At 51.6% G+C, this 16,709-nt stretch overlaps 29 non-coding genes across 29 annotated transcripts; 23 read left to right on the top strand and 6 right to left on the bottom strand.

Annotated features, from left to right (window-relative positions):
• Window positions 1-2,925: 2,925 nt before the first annotated feature.
• Window positions 2,926-2,998, top strand: Trnak-uuu. The gene has a single exon. It is a non-coding gene; the product is annotated as a tRNA-Lys (tRNA).
• A 139-nt stretch (window positions 2,999-3,137) lies between these two features.
• Trnas-aga lies at window positions 3,138-3,219 on the top strand. Its single transcript has one exon. It is a non-coding gene; the product is annotated as a tRNA-Ser (tRNA).
• Window positions 3,220-3,495: 276 nt separating this feature from the next.
• Window positions 3,496-3,567, bottom strand: Trnag-ucc. Its single transcript has one exon. It is a non-coding gene; the product is annotated as a tRNA-Gly (tRNA).
• Window positions 3,568-4,545: 978 nt separating this feature from the next.
• Window positions 4,546-4,618, top strand: Trnam-cau. The gene has a single exon. It is a non-coding gene; the product is annotated as a tRNA-Met (tRNA).
• Window positions 4,619-4,926: 308 nt separating this feature from the next.
• On the top strand, window positions 4,927-4,998 carry Trnae-uuc. Its single transcript has one exon. It is a non-coding gene; the product is annotated as a tRNA-Glu (tRNA).
• Window positions 4,999-5,294: 296 nt separating this feature from the next.
• Window positions 5,295-5,367, top strand: Trnak-uuu. The gene has a single exon. It is a non-coding gene; the product is annotated as a tRNA-Lys (tRNA).
• Window positions 5,368-5,506: 139 nt separating this feature from the next.
• On the top strand, window positions 5,507-5,588 carry Trnas-aga. The gene has a single exon. It is a non-coding gene; the product is annotated as a tRNA-Ser (tRNA).
• A 276-nt stretch (window positions 5,589-5,864) lies between these two features.
• On the bottom strand, window positions 5,865-5,936 carry Trnag-ucc. The gene has a single exon. It is a non-coding gene; the product is annotated as a tRNA-Gly (tRNA).
• Window positions 5,937-6,914: 978 nt separating this feature from the next.
• Trnam-cau lies at window positions 6,915-6,987 on the top strand. Its single transcript has one exon. It is a non-coding gene; the product is annotated as a tRNA-Met (tRNA).
• A 308-nt stretch (window positions 6,988-7,295) lies between these two features.
• Window positions 7,296-7,367, top strand: Trnae-uuc. Its single transcript has one exon. It is a non-coding gene; the product is annotated as a tRNA-Glu (tRNA).
• Window positions 7,368-7,663: 296 nt separating this feature from the next.
• On the top strand, window positions 7,664-7,736 carry Trnak-uuu. The gene has a single exon. It is a non-coding gene; the product is annotated as a tRNA-Lys (tRNA).
• A 139-nt stretch (window positions 7,737-7,875) lies between these two features.
• Trnas-aga lies at window positions 7,876-7,957 on the top strand. The gene has a single exon. It is a non-coding gene; the product is annotated as a tRNA-Ser (tRNA).
• A 276-nt stretch (window positions 7,958-8,233) lies between these two features.
• Trnag-ucc lies at window positions 8,234-8,305 on the bottom strand. The gene has a single exon. It is a non-coding gene; the product is annotated as a tRNA-Gly (tRNA).
• A 978-nt stretch (window positions 8,306-9,283) lies between these two features.
• Window positions 9,284-9,356, top strand: Trnam-cau. Its single transcript has one exon. It is a non-coding gene; the product is annotated as a tRNA-Met (tRNA).
• A 308-nt stretch (window positions 9,357-9,664) lies between these two features.
• On the top strand, window positions 9,665-9,736 carry Trnae-uuc. The gene has a single exon. It is a non-coding gene; the product is annotated as a tRNA-Glu (tRNA).
• A 296-nt stretch (window positions 9,737-10,032) lies between these two features.
• On the top strand, window positions 10,033-10,105 carry Trnak-uuu. Its single transcript has one exon. It is a non-coding gene; the product is annotated as a tRNA-Lys (tRNA).
• A 139-nt stretch (window positions 10,106-10,244) lies between these two features.
• Trnas-aga lies at window positions 10,245-10,326 on the top strand. The gene has a single exon. It is a non-coding gene; the product is annotated as a tRNA-Ser (tRNA).
• A 276-nt stretch (window positions 10,327-10,602) lies between these two features.
• On the bottom strand, window positions 10,603-10,674 carry Trnag-ucc. Its single transcript has one exon. It is a non-coding gene; the product is annotated as a tRNA-Gly (tRNA).
• Window positions 10,675-11,651: 977 nt separating this feature from the next.
• Window positions 11,652-11,724, top strand: Trnam-cau. The gene has a single exon. It is a non-coding gene; the product is annotated as a tRNA-Met (tRNA).
• A 308-nt stretch (window positions 11,725-12,032) lies between these two features.
• On the top strand, window positions 12,033-12,104 carry Trnae-uuc. The gene has a single exon. It is a non-coding gene; the product is annotated as a tRNA-Glu (tRNA).
• A 296-nt stretch (window positions 12,105-12,400) lies between these two features.
• Trnak-uuu lies at window positions 12,401-12,473 on the top strand. Its single transcript has one exon. It is a non-coding gene; the product is annotated as a tRNA-Lys (tRNA).
• Window positions 12,474-12,612: 139 nt separating this feature from the next.
• Window positions 12,613-12,694, top strand: Trnas-aga. The gene has a single exon. It is a non-coding gene; the product is annotated as a tRNA-Ser (tRNA).
• Window positions 12,695-12,970: 276 nt separating this feature from the next.
• Trnag-ucc lies at window positions 12,971-13,042 on the bottom strand. Its single transcript has one exon. It is a non-coding gene; the product is annotated as a tRNA-Gly (tRNA).
• A 976-nt stretch (window positions 13,043-14,018) lies between these two features.
• On the top strand, window positions 14,019-14,091 carry Trnam-cau. Its single transcript has one exon. It is a non-coding gene; the product is annotated as a tRNA-Met (tRNA).
• Window positions 14,092-14,399: 308 nt separating this feature from the next.
• Window positions 14,400-14,471, top strand: Trnae-uuc. The gene has a single exon. It is a non-coding gene; the product is annotated as a tRNA-Glu (tRNA).
• Window positions 14,472-14,767: 296 nt separating this feature from the next.
• On the top strand, window positions 14,768-14,840 carry Trnak-uuu. Its single transcript has one exon. It is a non-coding gene; the product is annotated as a tRNA-Lys (tRNA).
• A 139-nt stretch (window positions 14,841-14,979) lies between these two features.
• On the top strand, window positions 14,980-15,061 carry Trnas-aga. The gene has a single exon. It is a non-coding gene; the product is annotated as a tRNA-Ser (tRNA).
• Window positions 15,062-15,337: 276 nt separating this feature from the next.
• Window positions 15,338-15,409, bottom strand: Trnag-ucc. The gene has a single exon. It is a non-coding gene; the product is annotated as a tRNA-Gly (tRNA).
• Window positions 15,410-16,385: 976 nt separating this feature from the next.
• Trnam-cau lies at window positions 16,386-16,458 on the top strand. The gene has a single exon. It is a non-coding gene; the product is annotated as a tRNA-Met (tRNA).
• Window positions 16,459-16,709: the final 251 nt, after the last annotated feature.

The following is a 16,709-nucleotide window of genomic DNA, read 5'->3' as shown; positions in this document are numbered from 1 at the left end:
GATTGTCAGAGGGATGGATGTGCCTGCCGATTTTAAAGTAGGGAAAATTGTTTTAATTCCGAAGTCCTCTGGTCGTTTATCTGCTGCCAATCTTCGTCCGCTCACATTGCTGAATTTTGACTATAAGACAGCTGCTAGAGCGCTCAATAGCCGGCTGTCTTCTCTGATTCGGGGTGTGATTGGTGCACATCAATGTTGTTTTCATGATAGATCTATTCTGACACCAGTAGCCGAATATCGGGATGTTGTCTCGGTTGCGGCGGTTACAAACGTACATTGTGCCTTTGCCTTCCTTGATTTTTATAAGGCTTTTGATCACGTCAGTCATGTGTTTTTAGATCGTGTTTTAGGTACAATAGGTTTTAACGCTTCATCACGTGGTGTTCTTGGCAATTTGTACAGGGGAATAACAGCTCGGGTGTCTGTCAATGGGCAGCTGACGCCGCCCATTGCTATCCGCCGCGGAGTGCCTCAGGGTAGTCCGCTCTCTATGTCTTTATTCGTTTTGTCCCTGGAACCGCTGCTTCGGACTATTGCTCTCAAGCTTCAGGGTATGTCCCTCTCTGGTGGGAAGCTCTCGGTTAAGGCATATGCGGATGATGTCGTTGTTCTCCTCCGTCAACGAGATGATATCCCGTTGTTGCAAGGGGCAGTTGATGCATACTGTCGTGTCTCTGGAGCGCGTCTCAATCAGGGTAAATGTAAGTTCCTTGATATTCGAGGATTTCGCGATGCTGACGTCCCTTGGGCCACTTTTGTCGATCGCCATACGTCCTTGGGGATTATCATTGATCGGTGTCCTCTAAAAATGGCGGCTCTCAATTGGAAATCTGTCACCGAGAAGATACAGGGGGCTCTGATGGTCCATGAGCAGCGCTCTGCTACCATTTTGCAAAAAGTCCGAATTTTAGACACCTACGTCCTATGTAAAGCTTATTATGTTGCTCAGCTGTTCCCACTTCCCATGATGGTGGCGAAAAGGTTGCGCCAATTGTCTAGCAGGTTTATATGGAAGGGCCATCTATTCAAGTTACGTTACGAGGTAATGACGAAACCGCGTCTCTCCGGAGGCTTGGGCCTCTCTGACATTACTCGCAAGGCGTCTGCTTTGTACGTCCGCCGAACGACTCTAATTGTTACGCAAGAAGTGACTTCAATTACATCCAGGCTTTTTACTGTTGTGCGTCCGGCGAGCCTTGCTCCACCTGTCGATGTCGGACGCCTAAATTTTAAGTTGAAACACATTCGGGAATTTTACATTGCGGTGAGTTACCTCGGTGACGTCTTCTTGCGGCGACCGGTGCCAACGACCAAGAGCTTGATTGCCCGCTGGGAGGGGCTGGCCAGTCCCAATCCAATAGAACTGGCGTCTCCATCCGTGTCCTGGAGGAACGTCTGGAAGAACGTTAGTCTGCCGATCCACTCTATGGCCGTGGCGTCCACGTGGTATAGGGTAATAAATAATTTGGTTCCCACCAATGTACGACTGCACCGTATTGGTCTTTCTGACACGGACACCTGTACTCGGTGTGGTCTCCTGGATACCCTTGAACATCGATTCACCTGCTGTGGGCACCTTGCTAATTGGCGTTGGCTCAGGAAACAACTTGCTTTTGTCACTAGGTCTGCTGAAGCCGCTTATACTATTGACATCATCGTCCGGCCCGATTCTTCCTTTTTTCCGCGGACGAAGCTCCATACCGTCATGTGGTTGATTGGCCATTTCGTACATTTTGTCAACAGTTGTCATGAAGAGGATGGACACCTAGCGTTTCGGCAGTACATGCTTACTGCTTACTGGCAGCGCTTGCGATTGCCAGGCCTCCGAGATGATTTTGCCAATATGCTTAGCCTGACATTTGAAAGAGAGGGTGTTGGCTAAGGTCACCTGTGTGAGCCATTTTCTTTTATACTGTTTCTGGATTTGCCGCCTTTATGTATGTTTTCTTCTCTACACCAGGACTGTAGTTTTCGTGTTTTAACCTTAATTTCAGTAAGCAGTCTACATTATATAGTCATGTTTTAGGATTTTAATTTCAGTACTGTACTTCTTTTGAAGTGGCTGTGTGGTGGATATTCTTTAATATTTTTTTCAATAGATATATTCGTTCGAGTGGTAGAGTGTCTGCTTCAAAAAAAAAAAAAAAAAAAAAAAAAAAAAAAGGGGTATGATTCCTGCTTCGGGTGCAGGAGGTCCCGGGTTCAAATCCCGGACGAGCCCTTGCGTTTTGTACAACGGTGCGGTAACAAATCGCATGGCGGCGGCTGTTTCGCGCATTTCCAGGCCTCCAAGTCAGCGCTAAAATCCGACAACCAGTTCTGAAACCGTTTCATGTTTCATTTGAGCCATGTGCACCCTGCTGATGGAACGTTTGAAGTTGATTTAAATGGTCACAGTAGAGATCGTAGCAAGTGTCTTGCTGAGTGCGACGAAAACGGGTTTCCGCCCGCAATCGAGCCGGGGACCTTCTGCGTGTTAGGCACGGCGCCTGGGCTCGGCGGCAGCTGCTGCTCTTTCCTTCCTTACGAGATACCGTCGATTCGCGCAGTAAAAAAAAAAAAAAAAAAAAAGTGGCTAGGATACCTGGCTTTCACCCAGGAGGCCCGGGTTCGATTCCCGGTACCGGAACGGAAGTTTTTGCGCACACAACGCTCCATGTTTTGGCCTTCGAACTGTCGTTTGTCGCCCACCTTCCGAAGCTTCGACCGAACGTAATCGGGGAAAACAGGCACATGATGCAATTACTGTCGGCACCGGAATAAAGGGAGAAGAGGCACTGGTCCGTGGTTGGGCTGCTACCAGCGTCAGTGGGAAGTCGGTGAAGTCGCCAGTTGCGCCAGAAGCCAGAAATTACCGTAGTACGCCTACACACGCGTTCCAGTTATTTACATTGCTTGCAGCCGCTCCATCCACAACGAGCGTGAGCCCGGATAGCTCAGTCGGTAGAGCATTAGGCTTTTAACCTAAGGGTCCAGGGTTCAAGTCCCTGTCCGGGCGAAGATTTTAACGTTTCCGTAATGGCTCGTCTCGTAGCGATGGTAGCCCTGCCGTAATCAGTGCACGGAGTTCGTTTCCTGTCAACATTCTGCGCAGACCGGTTGGATTTTTCACGATTCCAGGGAAACTTGGGTTACGAGCAGTCGTGGCCGAGTGGTTAAGGCGTCTGACTAGAAATCAGATTCCCTCTGGGAGCGTAGGTTCGAGTCCTACCGACTGCGTCGGATTTTTCTTTTTTTTGTTTAAGAACAACGAGCAGAAAATTTCGCAGATTGCCTGTCGTTTTGGTACCTCTCCACACCTCGCCTCTCACAGCCGTTTATAGTGCCTGTCCTTTTGATAAGGGCGAATTCCAAGCGTCAGCTTTCGCGTCAGCCGAGCAAAGTCGGGACAAGTCGGGACATACTACAGGATGGTCTGCGTGGAGCTACGACGAAAAAAACCTTCATTTAACAGCACCTGGCTCACATACTCATACGAAAAAAACTAGCGCCATTTGCGGTGGCCGGGAATCGAACCCGGATCAACTGCTTGGAAGGCAACTATGCTCACCATTACACCACCACCGCACAGCCGCTGCTCGCAACGCCCCGCTGTGTCGGCTTCCTGCCCGCCAGCAGCGGCCCACGGTGATAGTAGCTGCAGGCGCTTTTCGAGGTAGGAGGGTGCATCCACACGCATTCGGGTAGCGCCTCCACGCACGCTGCGTCTTTGGGCAAGACTAGTCGCCGCGGCCGCAAGGTTACTCACACGATAGAGATGAGCATTCGTTTTAAGGCAGTGTAGTGGAGCACTCCGCGTGTGTAGCACTTTTTTCGGTTGTATCCGACGTCGCTGGGTGGCAATCCCACTTTCCCCTGCAGAAAAGTGCTCGGGAAGCACGGGCAGCTTGACGAGCATCGCTGGTTCAATGGCATGTGCCTCAGTAGTGCAGTAGGCAGCGCGTAAGTCTCATAATCTTAAGGCTTGCCGGCAACATAGCTCAGCGTGTTCGGTCTGAGAGTTATCTGCCCTCTGTAATAAAAGACCGAGTCAACGATGAACTTGAACGGGCGCCATCGGACGTCCGCCCCCAACAAATGCAACGAAAGAAATGAGAAGAAAAAAAAAAAAATTGGTGAATGCTCGCTTAGCATGCGGACGGCCCGGGTTCGATTCCCGGCCGATGCATCGTTCTGCTGTTCTCGCTATAATGCTGCCGCGCCGATTCCTCGCCTGAGCTGCGTCAGCCTCAGGAATGTATAGCAGGATTCGCTGTGAGAGGAACCATACACGCAGCACGCAATAGACCGTACTTGAACGGTCGTATGCTATTTCTGAACTCTGACGTCGGCCTGTCCCAACAGGCCGCTGTGTTCAGGTGCCGCAAGGGCGATGTACTGTAACCTCGGGCAGTGCTGCGTTCCGTTGAAAAAACTGCGGCAGCAGTTTAATCTAGCAAGTAGGGAAAGCACGTGTAGCAACACAACAGATTCTTGAGAAAGCGCGAACTGTCTATCTCTAATATGAGAGACTTACCAAGTTTCCTGTAACGTTACTTGCAACGTGCCTCGGTAGCGCAGTAGGTAGCGCGTAAGTCTCATGGTCTTAAGGTCGTGAGTTCGATCCTCACCCGGGGCATTTAATTTGCTGTACATCATGGCTGAATTAACGGCGTTGCTGTTGCTAGGGAACGAACTTAATTGTCGTTCGTTATCCATAAGGAGTCTACGCCTCAGCGTCAATACGTTTATTTCCAATTATGACAACGTACAACTTTGATCTTTCTCCTCCCTTGTTAGGAGTAAAATAATGAATAGTCAATTTCGGGCTGTGCGCCATGCCAGTCTGTAGGCGCAAATATGCTCGCAAACGGAGAACTGCACTGAGTCCAGATTCAGCACGAAATACGAGAGGAGACGGAGAAAACCTCACGCTTATCGAGCAAATCCGGTGTGGTCTAGTGGCTAGGATACCTGGCTTTCACCCAGGAGGCCCGGGTTCCATTCCCGGTACCGGAACGGAAGTTTTTGCGCACACAACGCTCCATGTTTTGGCCTTCGAACTGTCGTTTGTCGCCCACCTTCCGAAGCTTCGACCGAACGTAATCGGGGAAAACAGGCACATGATGCAATTACTGTCGGCACCGGAATAAAGGGAGAAGAGGCACTGGTCCGTGGTTGGGCTGCTACCAGCGTCAGTGGGAAGTCGGTGAAGTCGCCAGTTGCGCCAGAAGCCAGAAATTACCGTAGTACGCCTACACACGCGTTCCAGTTATTTACATTGCTTGCAGCCGCTCCATCCACAACGAGCGTGAGCCCGGATAGCTCAGTCGGTAGAGCATTAGGCTTTTAACCTAAGGGTCCAGGGTTCAAGTCCCTGTCCGGGCGAAGATTTTAACGTTTCCGTAATGGCTCGTCTCGTAGCGATGGTAGCCCTGCCGTAATCAGTGCACGGAGTTCGTTTCCTGTCAACATTCTGCGCAGACCGGTTGGATTTTTCACGATTCCAGGGAAACTTGGGTTACGAGCAGTCGTGGCCGAGTGGTTAAGGCGTCTGACTAGAAATCAGATTCCCTCTGGGAGCGTAGGTTCGAGTCCTACCGACTGCGTCGGATTTTTCTTTTTTTTGTTTAAGAACAACGAGCAGAAAATTTCGCAGATTGCCTGTCGTTTTGGTACCTCTCCACACCTCGCCTCTCACAGCCGTTTATAGTGCCTGTCCTTTTGATAAGGGCGAATTCCAAGCGTCAGCTTTCGCGTCAGCCGAGCAAAGTCGGGACAAGTCGGGACATACTACAGGATGGTCTGCGTGGAGCTACGACGAAAAAAACCTTCATTTAACAGCACCTGGCTCACATACTCATACGAAAAAAACTAGCGCCATTTGCGGTGGCCGGGAATCGAACCCGGATCAACTGCTTGGAAGGCAACTATGCTCACCATTACACCACCACCGCACAGCCGCTGCTCGCAACGCCCCGCTGTGTCGGCTTCCTGCCCGCCAGCAGCGGCCCACGGTGATAGTAGCTGCAGGCGCTTTTCGAGGTAGGAGGGTGCATCCACACGCATTCGGGTAGCGCCTCCACGCACGCTGCGTCTTTGGGCAAGACTAGTCGCCGCGGCCGCAAGGTTACTCACACGATAGAGATGAGCATTCGTTTTAAGGCAGTGTAGTGGAGCACTCCGCGTGTGTAGCACTTTTTTCGGTTGTATCCGACGTCGCTGGGTGGCAATCCCACTTTCCCCTGCAGAAAAGTGCTCGGGAAGCACGGGCAGCTTGACGAGCATCGCTGGTTCAATGGCATGTGCCTCAGTAGTGCAGTAGGCAGCGCGTAAGTCTCATAATCTTAAGGCTTGCCGGCAACATAGCTCAGCGTGTTCGGTCTGAGAGTTATCTGCCCTCTGTAATAAAAGACCGAGTCAACGATGAACTTGAACGGGCGCCATCGGACGTCCGCCCCCAACAAATGCAACGAAAGAAATGAGAAGAAAAAAAAAAAAATTGGTGAATGCTCGCTTAGCATGCGGACGGCCCGGGTTCGATTCCCGGCCGATGCATCGTTCTGCTGTTCTCGCTATAATGCTGCCGCGCCGATTCCTCGCCTGAGCTGCGTCAGCCTCAGGAATGTATAGCAGGATTCGCTGTGAGAGGAACCATACACGCAGCACGCAATAGACCGTACTTGAACGGTCGTATGCTATTTCTGAACTCTGACGTCGGCCTGTCCCAACAGGCCGCTGTGTTCAGGTGCCGCAAGGGCGATGTACTGTAACCTCGGGCAGTGCTGCGTTCCGTTGAAAAAACTGCGGCAGCAGTTTAATCTAGCAAGTAGGGAAAGCACGTGTAGCAACACAACAGATTCTTGAGAAAGCGCGAACTGTCTATCTCTAATATGAGAGACTTACCAAGTTTCCTGTAACGTTACTTGCAACGTGCCTCGGTAGCGCAGTAGGTAGCGCGTAAGTCTCATAGTCTTAAGGTCGTGAGTTCGATCCTCACCCGGGGCATTTAATTTGCTGTACATCATGGCTGAATTAACGGCGTTGCTGTTGCTAGGGAACGAACTTAATTGTCGTTCGTTATCCATAAGGAGTCTACGCCTCAGCGTCAATACGTTTATTTCCAATTATGACAACGTACAACTTTGATCTTTCTCCTCCCTTGTTAGGAGTAAAATAATGAATAGTCAATTTCGGGCTGTGCGCCATGCCAGTCTGTAGGCGCAAATATGCTCGCAAACGGAGAACTGCACTGAGTCCAGATTCAGCACGAAATACGAGAGGAGACGGAGAAAACCTCACGCTTATCGAGCAAATCCGGTGTGGTCTAGTGGCTAGGATACCTGGCTTTCACCCAGGAGGCCCGGGTTCCATTCCCGGTACCGGAACGGAAGTTTTTGCGCACACAACGCTCCATGTTTTGGCCTTCGAACTGTCGTTTGTCGCCCACCTTCCGAAGCTTCGACCGAACGTAATCGGGGAAAACAGGCACATGATGCAATTACTGTCGGCACCGGAATAAAGGGAGAAGAGGCACTGGTCCGTGGTTGGGCTGCTACCAGCGTCAGTGGGAAGTCGGTGAAGTCGCCAGTTGCGCCAGAAGCCAGAAATTACCGTAGTACGCCTACACACGCGTTCCAGTTATTTACATTGCTTGCAGCCGCTCCATCCACAACGAGCGTGAGCCCGGATAGCTCAGTCGGTAGAGCATTAGGCTTTTAACCTAAGGGTCCAGGGTTCAAGTCCCTGTCCGGGCGAAGATTTTAACGTTTCCGTAATGGCTCGTCTCGTAGCGATGGTAGCCCTGCCGTAATCAGTGCACGGAGTTCGTTTCCTGTCAACATTCTGCGCAGACCGGTTGGATTTTTCACGATTCCAGGGAAGCTTGGGTTACGAGCAGTCGTGGCCGAGTGGTTAAGGCGTCTGACTAGAAATCAGATTCCCTCTGGGAGCGTAGGTTCGAGTCCTACCGACTGCGTCGGATTTTTCTTTTTTTTGTTTAAGAACAACGAGCAGAAAATTTCGCAGATTGCCTGTCGTTTTGGTACCTCTCCACACCTCGCCTCTCACAGCCGTTTATAGTGCCTGTCCTTTTGATAAGGGCGAATTCCAAGCGTCAGCTTTCGCGTCAGCCGAGCAAAGTCGGGACAAGTCGGGACATACTACAGGATGGTCTGCGTGGAGCTACGACGAAAAAAACCTTCATTTAACAGCACCCGGCTCACATACTCATACGAAAAAAACTAGCGCCATTTGCGGTGGCCGGGAATCGAACCCGGATCAACTGCTTGGAAGGCAACTATGCTCACCATTACACCACCACCGCACAGCCGCTGCTCGCAACGCCCCGCTGTGTCGGCTTCCTGCCCGCCAGCAGCGGCCCACGGTGATAGTAGCTGCAGGCGCTTTTCGAGGTAGGAGGGTGCATCCACACGCATTCGGGTAGCGCCTCCACGCACGCTGCGTCTTTGGGCAAGACTAGTCGCCGCGGCCGCAAGGTTACTCACACGATAGAGATGAGCATTCGTTTTAAGGCAGTGTAGTGGAGCACTCCGCGTGTGTAGCACTTTTTTCGGTTGTATCCGACGTCGCTGGGTGGCAATCCCACTTTCCCCTGCAGAAAAGTGCTCGGGAAGCACGGGCAGCTTGACGAGCATCGCTGGTTCAATGGCATGTGCCTCAGTAGTGCAGTAGGCAGCGCGTAAGTCTCATAATCTTAAGGCTTGCCGGCAACATAGCTCAGCGTGTTCGGTCTGAGAGTTATCTGCCCTCTGTAATAAAAGACCGAGTCAACGATGAACTTGAACGGGCGCCATCGGACGTCCGCCCCCAACAAATGCAACGAAAGAAATGAGAAGAAAAAAAAAAAAATTGGTGAATGCTCGCTTAGCATGCGGACGGCCCGGGTTCGATTCCCGGCCGATGCATCGTTCTGCTGTTCTCGCTATAATGCTGCCGCGCCGATTCCTCGCCTGAGCTGCGTCAGCCTCAGGAATGTATAGCAGGATTCGCTGTGAGAGGAACCATACACGCAGCACGCAATAGACCGTACTTGAACGGTCGTATGCTATTTCTGAACTCTGACGTCGGCCTGTCCCAACAGGCCGCTGTGTTCAGGTGCCGCAAGGGCGATGTACTGTAACCTCGGGCAGTGCTGCGTTCCGTTGAAAAAACTGCGGCAGCAGTTTAATCTAGCAAGTAGGGAAAGCACGTGTAGCAACACAACAGATTCTTGAGAAAGCGCGAACTGTCTATCTCTAATATGAGAGACTTACCAAGTTTCCTGTAACGTTACTTGCAACGTGCCTCGGTAGCGCAGTAGGTAGCGCGTAAGTCTCATAGTCTTAAGGTCGTGAGTTCGATCCTCACCCGGGGCATTTAATTTGCTGTACATCATGGCTGAATTAACGGCGTTGCTGTTGCTAGGGAACGAACTTAATTGTCGTTCGTTATCCATAAGGAGTCTACGCCTCAGCGTCAATACGTTTATTTCCAATTATGACAACGTACAACTTTGATCTTTCTCCTCCCTTGTTAGGAGTAAAATAATGAATAGTCAATTTCGGGCTGTGCGCCATGCCAGTCTGTAGGCGCAAATATGCTCGCAAACGGAGAACTGCACTGAGTCCAGATTCAGCACGAAATACGAGAGGAGACGGAGAAAACCTCACGCTTATCGAGCAAATCCGGTGTGGTCTAGTGGCTAGGATACCTGGCTTTCACCCAGGAGGCCCGGGTTCCATTCCCGGTACCGGAACGGAAGTTTTTGCGCACACAACGCTCCATGTTTTGGCCTTCGAACTGTCGTTTGTCGCCCACCTTCCGAAGCTTCGACCGAACGTAATCGGGGAAAACAGGCACATGATGCAATTACTGTCGGCACCGGAATAAAGGGAGAAGAGGCACTGGTCCGTGGTTGGGCTGCTACCAGCGTCAGTGGGAAGTCGGTGAAGTCGCCAGTTGCGCCAGAAGCCAGAAATTACCGTAGTACGCCTACACACGCGTTCCAGTTATTTACATTGCTTGCAGCCGCTCCATCCACAACGAGCGTGAGCCCGGATAGCTCAGTCGGTAGAGCATTAGGCTTTTAACCTAAGGGTCCAGGGTTCAAGTCCCTGTCCGGGCGAAGATTTTAACGTTTCCGTAATGGCTCGTCTCGTAGCGATGGTAGCCCTGCCGTAATCAGTGCACGGAGTTCGTTTCCTGTCAACATTCTGCGCAGACCGGTTGGATTTTTCACGATTCCAGGGAAGCTTGGGTTACGAGCAGTCGTGGCCGAGTGGTTAAGGCGTCTGACTAGAAATCAGATTCCCTCTGGGAGCGTAGGTTCGAGTCCTACCGACTGCGTCGGATTTTTCTTTTTTTTGTTTAAGAACAACGAGCAGAAAATTTCGCAGATTGCCTGTCGTTTTGGTACCTCTCCACACCTCGCCTCTCACAGCCGTTTATAGTGCCTGTCCTTTTGATAAGGGCGAATTCCAAGCGTCAGCTTTCGCGTCAGCCGAGCAAAGTCGGGACAAGTCGGGACATACTACAGGATGGTCTGCGTGGAGCTACGACGAAAAAAACCTTCATTTAACAGCACCCGGCTCACATACTCATACGAAAAAAACTAGCGCCATTTGCGGTGGCCGGGAATCGAACCCGGATCAACTGCTTGGAAGGCAACTATGCTCACCATTACACCACCACCGCACAGCCGCTGCTCGCAACGCCCCGCTGTGTCGGCTTCCTGCCCGCCAGCAGCGGCCCACGGTGATAGTAGCTGCAGGCGCTTTTCGAGGTAGGAGGGTGCATCCACACGCATTCGGGTAGCGCCTCCACGCACGCTGCGTCTTTGGGCAAGACTAGTCGCCGCGGCCGCAAGGTTACTCACACGATAGAGATGAGCATTCGTTTTAAGGCAGTGTAGTGGAGCACTCCGCGTGTGTAGCACTTTTTTCGGTTGTATCCGACGTCGCTGGGTGGCAATCCCACTTTCCCCTGCAGAAAAGTGCTCGGGAAGCACGGGCAGCTTGACGAGCATCGCTGGTTCAATGGCATGTGCCTCAGTAGTGCAGTAGGCAGCGCGTAAGTCTCATAATCTTAAGGCTTGCCGGCACTATAGCTCAGCGTGTTCGGTCTGAGAGTTATCTGCCCTCTGTAATAAAAGACCGAGTCAACGATGAACTTGAACGGGCGCCATCGGACGTCCGCCCCCAACAAATGCAACGAAAGAAATGAGAAGAAAAAAAAAAAATTGGTGAATGCTCGCTTAGCATGCGGACGGCCCGGGTTCGATTCCCGGCCGATGCATCGTTCTGCTGTTCTCGCTATAATGCTGCCGCGCCGATTCCTCGCCTGAGCTGCGTCAGCCTCAGGAATGTATAGCAGGATTCGCTGTGAGAGGAACCATACACGCAGCACGCAATAGACCGTACTTGAACGGTCGTATGCTATTTCTGAACTCTGACGTCGGCCTGTCCCAACAGGCCGCTGTGTTCAGGTGCCGCAAGGGCGATGTACTGTAACCTCGGGCAGTGCTGCGTTCCGTTGAAAAAACTGCGGCAGCAGTTTAATCTAGCAAGTAGGGAAAGCACGTGTAGCAACACAACAGATTCTTGAGAAAGCGCGAACTGTCTATCTCTAATATGAGAGACTTACCAAGTTTCCTGTAACGTTACTTGCAACGTGCCTCGGTAGCGCAGTAGGTAGCGCGTAAGTCTCATAGTCTTAAGGTCGTGAGTTCGATCCTCACCCGGGGCATTTAATTTGCTGTACATCATGGCTGAATTAACGGCGTTGCTGTTGCTAGGGAACGAACTTAATTGTCGTTCGTTATCCATAAGGAGTCTACGCCTCAGCGTCAATACGTTTATTTCCAATTATGACAACGTACAACTTTGATCTTTCTCCTCCCTTGTTAGGAGTAAAATAATGAATAGTCAATTTCGGGCTGTGCGCCATGCCAGTCTGTAGGCGCAAATATGCTCGCAAACGGAGAACTGCACTGAGTCCAGATTCAGCACGAAATACGAGAGGAGACGGAGAAAAGCTCACGCTTATCGAGCAAATCCGGTGTGGTCTAGTGGCTAGGATACCTGGCTTTCACCCAGGAGGCCCGGGTTCGATTCCCGGTACCGGAACGGAAGTTTTTGCGCACACAACGCTCCATGTTTTGGCCTTCGAACTGTCGTTTGTCGCCCACCTTCCGAAGCTTCGACCGAACGTAATCGGGGAAAACAGGCACATGATGCAATTACTGTCGGCACCGGAATAAAGGGAGAAGAGGCACTGGTCCGTGGTTGGGCTGCTACCAGCGTCAGTGGGAAGTCGGTGAAGTCGCCAGTTGCGCCAGAAGCCAGAAATTACCGTAGTACGCCTACACACGCGTTCCAGTTATTTACATTGCTTGCAGCCGCTCCATCCACAACGAGCGTGAGCCCGGATAGCTCAGTCGGTAGAGCATTAGGCTTTTAACCTAAGGGTCCAGGGTTCAAGTCCCTGTCCGGGCGAAGATTTTAACGTTTCCGTAATGGCTCGTCTCGTAGCGATGGTAGCCCTGCCGTAATCAGTGCACGGAGTTCGTTTCCTGTCAACATTCTGCGCAGACCGGTTGGATTTTTCACGATTCCAGGGAAACTTGGGTTACGAGCAGTCGTGGCCGAGTGGTTAAGGCGTCTGACTAGAAATCAGATTCCCTCTGGGAGCGTAGGTTCGAGTCCTACCGACTGCGTCGGATTTTTCTTTTTTTTGTTTAAGAACAACGAGCAGAAAATTTCGCAGATTGCCTGTCGTTTTGGTACCTCTCCACACCTCGCCTCTCACAGCCGTTTATAGTGCCTGTCCTTTTGATAAGGGCGAATTCCAAGCGTCAGCTTTCGCGTCAGCCGAGCAAAGTCGGGACAAGTCGGGACATACTACAGGATGGTCTGCGTGGAGCTACGACGAAAAAAACCTTCATTTAACAGCACCCGGCTCACATACTCATACGAAAAAAACTAGCGCCATTTGCGGTGGCCGGGAATCGAACCCGGATCAACTGCTTGGAAGGCAACTATGCTCACCATTACACCACCACCGCACAGCCGCTGCTCGCAACGCCCCGCTGTGTCGGCTTCCTGCCCGCCAGCAGCGGCCCACGGTGATAGTAGCTGCAGGCGCTTTTCGAGGTAGGAGGGTGCATCCACACGCATTCGGGTAGCGCCTCCACGCACGCTGCGTCTTTGGGCAAGACTAGTCGCCGCGGCCGCAAGGTTACTCACACGATAGAGATGAGCATTCGTTTTAAGGCAGTGTAGTGGAGCACTCCGCGTGTGTAGCACTTTTTTCGGTTGTATCCGACGTCGCTGGGTGGCAATCCCACTTTCCCCTGCAGAAAAGTGCTCGGGAAGCACGGGCAGCTTGACGAGCATCGCTGGTTCAATGGCATGTGCCTCAGTAGTGCAGTAGGCAGCGCGTAAGTCTCATAATCTTAAGGCTTGCCGGCAACATAGCTCAGCGTGTTCGGTCTGAGAGTTATCTGCCCTCTGTAATAAAAGACCGAGTCAACGATGAACTTGAACGGGCGCCATCGGACGTCCGCCCCCAACAAATGCAACGAAAGAAATGAGAAGAAAAAAAAAAATTGGTGAATGCTCGCTTAGCATGCGGACGGCACGGGTTCGATTCCCGGCCGATGCATCGTTCTGCTGTTCTCGCTATAATGCTGCCGCGCCGATTCCTCGCCTGAGCTGCGTCAGCCTCAGGAATGTATAGCAGGATTCGCTGTGAGAGGAACCATACACGCAGCACGCAATAGACCGTACTTGAACGGTCGTATGCTATTTCTGAACTCTGACGTCGGCCTGTCCCAACAGGCCGCTGTGTTCAGGTGCCGCAAGGGCGATGTACTGTAACCTCGGGCAGTGCTGCGTTCCGTTGAAAAAACTGCGGCAGCAGTTTAATCTAGCAAGTAGGGAAAGCACGTGTAGCAACACAACAGATTCTTGAGAAAGCGCGAACTGTCTATCTCTAATATGAGAGACTTACCAAGTTTCCTGTAACGTTACTTGCAACGTGCCTCGGTAGCGCAGTAGGTAGCGCGTAAGTCTCATAGTCTTAAGGTCGTGAGTTCGATCCTCACCCGGGGCATTTAATTTGCTGTACATCATGGCTGAATTAACGGCGTTGCTGTTGCTAGGGAACGAACTTAATTGTCGTTCGTTATCCATAAGGAGTCTACGCCTCAGCGTCAATACGTTTATTTCCAATTATGACAACGTACAACTTTGATCTTTCTCCTCCCTTGTTAGGAGTAAAATAATGAATAGTCAATTTCGGGCTGTGCGCCATGCCAGTCTGTAGGCGCAAATATGCTCGCAAACGGAGAACTGCACTGAGTCCAGATTCAGCACGAAATACGAGAGGAGACGGAGAAAACCTCACGCTTATCGAGCAAATCCGGTGTGGTCTAGTGGCTAGGATACCTGGCTTTCACCCAGGAGGCCCGGGTTCCATTCCCGGTACCGGAACGGAAGTTTTTGCGCACACAACGCTCCATGTTTTGGCCTTCGAACTGTCGTTTGTCGCCCACCTTCCGAAGCTTCGACCGAACGTAATCGGGGAAAACAGGCACATGATGCAATTACTGTCGGCACCGGAATAAAGGGAGAAGAGGCACTGGTCCGTGGTTGGGCTGCTACCAGCGTCAGTGGGAAGTCGGTGAAGTCGCCAGTTGCGCCAGAAGCCAGAAATTACCGTAGTACGCCTACACACGCGTTCCAGTTATTTACATTGCTTGCAGCCGCTCCATCCACAACGAGCGTGAGCCCGGATAGCTCAGTCGGTAGAGCATTAGGCTTTTAACCTAAGGGTCCAGGGTTCAAGTCCCTGTCCGGGCGAAGATTTTAACGTTTCCGTAATGGCTCGTCTCGTAGCGATGGTAGCCCTGCCGTAATCAGTGCACGGAGTTCGTTTCCTGTCAACATTCTGCGCAGACCGGTTGGATTTTTCACGATTCCAGGGAAGCTTGGGTTACGAGCAGTCGTGGCCGAGTGGTTAAGGCGTCTGACTAGAAATCAGATTCCCTCTGGGAGCGTAGGTTCGAGTCCTACCGACTGCGTCGGATTTTTCTTTTTTTTGTTTAAGAACAACGAGCAGAAAATTTCGCAGATTGCCTGTCGTTTTGGTACCTCTCCACACCTCGCCTCTCACAGCCGTTTATAGTGCCTGTCCTTTTGATAAGGGCGAATTCCAAGCGTCAGCTTTCGCGTCAGCCGAGCAAAGTCGGGACAAGTCGGGACATACTACAGGATGGTCTGCGTGGAGCTACGACGAAAAAAACCTTCATTTAACAGCACCCGGCTCACATACTCATACGAAAAAAACTAGCGCCATTTGCGGTGGCCGGGAATCGAACCCGGATCAACTGCTTGGAAGGCAACTATGCTCACCATTACACCACCACCGCACAGCCGCTGCTCGCAACGCCCCGCTGTGTCGGCTTCCTGCCCGCCAGCAGCGGCCCACGGTGATAGTAGCTGCAGGCGCTTTTCGAGGTAGGAGGGTGCATCCACACGCATTCGGGTAGCGCCTCCACGCACGCTGCGTCTTTGGGCAAGACTAGTCGCCGCGGCCGCAAGGTTACTCACACGATAGAGATGAGCATTCGTTTTAAGGCAGTGTAGTGGAGCACTCCGCGTGTGTAGCACTTTTTTCGGTTGTATCCGACGTCGCTGGGTGGCAATCCCACTTTCCCCTGCAGAAAAGTGCTCGGGAAGCACGGGCAGCTTGACGAGCATCGCTGGTTCAATGGCATGTGCCTCAGTAGTGCAGTAGGCAGCGCGTAAGTCTCATAATCTTAAGGCTTGCCGGCAACATAGCTCAGCGTGTTCGGTCTGAGAGTTATCTGCCCTCTGTAATAAAAGACCGAGTCAACGATGAACTTGAACGGGCGCCATCGGACGTCCGCCCCCAACAAATGCAACGAAAGAAATGAGAAGAAAAAAAAAAATTGGTGAATGCTCGCTTAGCATGCGGACGGCACGGGTTCGATTCCCGGCCGATGCATCGTTCTGCTGTTCTCGCTATAATGCTGCCGCGCCGATTCCTCGCCTGAGCTGCGTCAGCCTCAGGAATGTATAGCAGGATTCGCTGTGAGAGGAACCATACACGCAGCACGCAATAGACCGTACTTGAACGGTCGTATGCTATTTCTGAACTCTGACGTCGGCCTGTCCCAACAGGCCGCTGTGTTCAGGTGCCGCAAGGGCGATGTACTGTAACCTCGGGCAGTGCTGCGTTCCGTTGAAAAAACTGCGGCAGCAGTTTAATCTAGCAAGTAGGGAAAGCACGTGTAGCAACACAACAGATTCTTGAGAAAGCGCGAACTGTCTATCTCTAATATGAGAGACTTACCAAGTTTCCTGTAACGTTACTTGCAACGTGCCTCGGTAGCGCAGTAGGTAGCGCGTAAGTCTCATAGTCTTAAGGTCGTGAGTTCGATCCTCACCCGGGGCATTTAATTTGCTGTACATCATGGCTGAATTAACGGCGTTGCTGTTGCTAGGGAACGAACTTAATTGTCGTTCGTTATCCATAAGGAGTCTACGCCTCAGCGTCAATACGTTTATTTCCAATTATGACAACGTACAACTTTGATCTTTCTCCTCCCTTGTTAGGAGTAAAATAATGAATAGTCAATTTCGGGCTGTGCGCCATGCCAGTCTGTAGGCGCAAATATGCTCGCAAACGGAGAACTGCACTGAGTC

The sequence above is a fragment of the Schistocerca piceifrons genome, unplaced genomic scaffold (assembly GCF_021461385.2).
Source record: "Schistocerca piceifrons isolate TAMUIC-IGC-003096 unplaced genomic scaffold, iqSchPice1.1 HiC_scaffold_1053, whole genome shotgun sequence".
Taxonomy (NCBI): domain Eukaryota; kingdom Metazoa; phylum Arthropoda; class Insecta; order Orthoptera; family Acrididae; genus Schistocerca; species Schistocerca piceifrons.
The sequence above is the reverse complement of the archived record's forward strand: the minus strand, read 5'-3'. Positions and strand labels throughout refer to the sequence as shown.